Below are 3,961 nucleotides of genomic sequence, written 5' to 3' on the forward strand. Positions count from 1 at the left end.
AGAAGTCTTGAGAGGGAGAGGAAGGAAGAGGAGAGCAATCTTGTTCAAGCCTAGCAAGTAAGCCACAACACAACTCTCTTTTTTATTTTCCTTTTTCAAACACATGTTCTTAAGGGATCTACCCATTGTTTTCAGATGTGTTATTAATGATTTCCTTGTGTTAAAAATGATAAGAGTTGAGCCATGATTCTACCTCTCTTGTAGTTCCCCTCATTTTGGTACAAAACTATCTTTTTCATACCAATCTCTCAAACTTTCCAAAGGCACACCTTCAAGCTAATTTTCTGAGTTTAATATATATTATTTAGCATGTTTTCATCACAAAAGAAATGAAAATTTTCCCATAGTGGATCCCTTTCTCACAAATCTTCTTGTTTTGGGTATTGTGCCTTAAGAATCTATTTTCACAGCCAACTTTCAAATTTCTAGAAAAATGTATAAAATTATTCTGGACCTCCATTTTATGTCAAAATCTTCCTTAAGGAGTTATCTTTCAACTGAAATTGGTTTCATTGAAAAAAAGTGAGCGGTTTGTAAGAAAATCAAATTTTTGTAACGGTCAATGAATTTGGACAACGCTGGAGTGTTTCTTAAATAACTAAAAATCTAGAAAAGCTATCCCACTTCAGAAATATGTTCTGGAAATTATATTAAATTCTCTACGAACCATAGGGAGGTCGAGTTCAATAAAAATCTAAAATAGCCCTTTTGACTTTAATCTTTAAATGGTATTGAATCTGGAAATTTAGTTTTGCATGGGTGTTTTATGCTCTTGTGTACATGAATATGCTTATTAGTTTATGATCATGCCTTGGTATGATGTTTCATATGTTATGGTTATGTTCCTTACCTTCTTCATTTTAATGATACTCATGCTTATGTGGATATTACTATCTTGTTGAGTTTGTTCTAACTTGACTTAAAACATTGATCCAAACGGAAAACTTAATTGGGATGGTATTGGGTTTTCGATCACTTGAATAATGAAGAGATGATAATGTGTTATGTATGGATTGTTGGGATGCGTTCCCTATTTGGAAGTTAAGTCTGGCACAAGCGGTTGTCGCGTAAATCCTGGAATGGAACAGACGTATTCGGACTCTTTGCGATGTTTTGATTGGTGAGATAAGGTTGGGTCCGGATGGGACATTCAGGAAGATAAATTTTTTTTGGAAAGATAAGTTTGGATTCAGGAGATAAAACCTTTTTCTTTTCGCTATCCCTTTTGAGGCCCTGCGGTTGGCGCTACGCGGTATATAACCGTTGGTAGGCATCCGAAGTTAGTTCTGCAACAAAGTAGCAAAAAGGGGAGTTCTGAATAGTCCGATGTCCAATTCTTGTGGTCGGGAGGTTGAAATCTCTTTAGGGGATTTCTAGAATACTAACCACTAACATTATAACCTTGTTATCTATTTGAATGACATGCTCATTTTCTCTATTATTGAAATTGCTATTATTAACTTGAATATCATGCTTCACTACTTGTTTGCCATAAATGTGATGGTGTATTGGATTGGGAAAAAGGGACGGGGTGTGTGTGCGTTTACTGGGCATTCAAAACTCACAGCGTTTCATGCCAGGTATTGAAGACTATTAAGCTGGTCGAAGGCAAAGCTGAAGTATTTGAGGACGTATGGCTATCCTATGAGAGTTAGGAACTAGTTATGTTAAACGTGTTCTGAGATTGTAAGTGATAGATCCCATGTTGTATTTAAGACATGATTTTTGTTATTTGTATATATATAACATTTGTAACCTATCCTTATACTCTATTAACTCATGTAGGCCTTGTGTTAATACCCTGTCAAGATCTGTCAAAAAGGTAGCTTTGCTATCTAAGGTGGTTGGACTTAGAAGGGAGGCTATTTTGACTCCTCCGACCTTCCTAGGATCTTGTTTGGTTATTAGCCAAATGACTCATTAGTAACGTTTCCTACTCTTCCAACCTTAGATAAACCTTGTATTTAATGGTTAATATATTATTTGATGTTCTCGATTTTTGGGGCGTCACAACCATCAAAACATATTGTTGTGGACCTCTCCTCCTATCAAAAGTTAGAGAGGGATCTTAGACCAATTTTCCCAAACAAAAAATACGGAAAATAAAAAGTTTCATTTTATGAAAAGTGGCTTAATTTTCAAATCTCTCTCGCCTTTATTTTTACTTTGATATTTCATTAGAAGAAAAAAAAAATATATATATATATATTAACTATGATGGGGCGATGCAATTTCAAAAGCAGATTATAAATTTTAAATCGCAGATCAAATCAATTGACAGTTAGCAACCGAATCGATGCAAATTGTGTGGTTTTAGCAGATTGAGTGATATTTTACACATCCTACAAATAAGTTGAGGATCAAATTTCCATGACATGGGGATGAGCTCTTCTTCATTAGAGTTGTGCAAAATACCGCCCAATCCGTTGAAATTGCACTGATCCGCATCAATTATTCTATCTGTTAACCGCATATTAAACTTTAAAATTTATACTTCACCTTCAAAACTGTTCTGCTCCGCTATAGTTAATACATATATATTTTTTAACCTCTAATGAAATATCAAAATAAAAATGAGTGTGAGAAAGATTTAATAGTTATATATATAAAAAAATATTACGTAAAATTAGTTTGTGTTATATATATATATATATAGAATAATTGGTTAAAAATATTCTTCAATCTGCTAATCCACCCCAAATAGCCTAAATGCGATTTGATTATTGCCAATATGCTAATCTTCCATTTAGTTTGTAATTTTACGCGCAAACCACCAAAACCGTACCATGCACACCCAAACTCTCCATTCCCCATTTCTCTATATTCTTTCATATTCTTTATGTGAGCCCTAATAAAGGGCACACATAAATGATCTAAACTGTCTACTTCGTAGGCCTCATTATAGATATCCCATTTCAACCGATCTTGAGACTTAAGCGCTTAAAATGACTCCCAATGATGAAAAGTGCCATAATTTTGACTTTTGAGACATTTGAAGTTGTTAGAGCTGATGTATTCTCATTGTCGTGCTAAAAACTATTTTTAGCTAAAATTGCCATTTTTTTTACTCATCTTGAGTGCCTGTTTTAACCTAGTAAAATTTGGAATTGGAAAATTTATATTTCATACAAACTTGTAGCCCTTTAAGTTAGATTTCTAATGTCGCTTGAATCACCTCAATCAGATATCGGATATGAGCAATACAAATGGTTGTCTAGTACGTGCGACCACATGTGTCATATGCTGCCATGTCTCTATTGTGTGGCTGCACATGTAGCCAACCAACCCAAATTCCTAGTTCGTTTGGGATTGTGTTGCATTTTGGCTGGGAGGTGTTGCGAGTTAGCGATAGGGAAATCCTAGGACGACCATTCTTAGTCCCCTAGTCACCCCCATGCCTATAAATGCACCCCATTGCCTTCTATTTTGATGATGCCCTTGTGTTAGAGTGATTTTAGTTGTCGATTTAAGCTAGGAAAGAGTGTTCATCCTCTTGCCTCCAATTTCAAAATTTCAACCCTAAATACAACAACATACTAACTTCAAAAGGTAGATCTTGAGTTGAAGCAAGGTGATCAAAGCGAAATAAAGCTTGAGAGAAGCTTTCAAACACATCCTCACTGTTTTCTGTTGTTCTTCAGTTTGATTATCAAACCTAACGTACTGATCTTATTCTTCTTTAATATCAATATATATAATCACGTTTTCCTTGCTTAATAATAGTCAGATATTTTGCATGTTATTATAGCATCATGTTAGATTAGATATAGTTTCATTTCGCTTGAAATTTAATTCATGTTTCTATGATTGTTTAGCATGCTTTAGTTGTTGTATATTCATGCATACTAACGCCGTTAGTTCATACATATTTATTTTAATTTGTTATTTGTTAAGTGTTATGTTAATGCATGTTTATTATTTTAGTTGCCTAACTAGTTATAAGTTCATATTGCATATTTTA

This window comes from Camellia sinensis, chromosome 7 (genome assembly GCF_055761805.1).
Source record: "Camellia sinensis isolate YWXY chromosome 7, ASM5576180v1, whole genome shotgun sequence".
Classification (NCBI taxonomy): domain Eukaryota; kingdom Viridiplantae; phylum Streptophyta; class Magnoliopsida; order Ericales; family Theaceae; genus Camellia; species Camellia sinensis.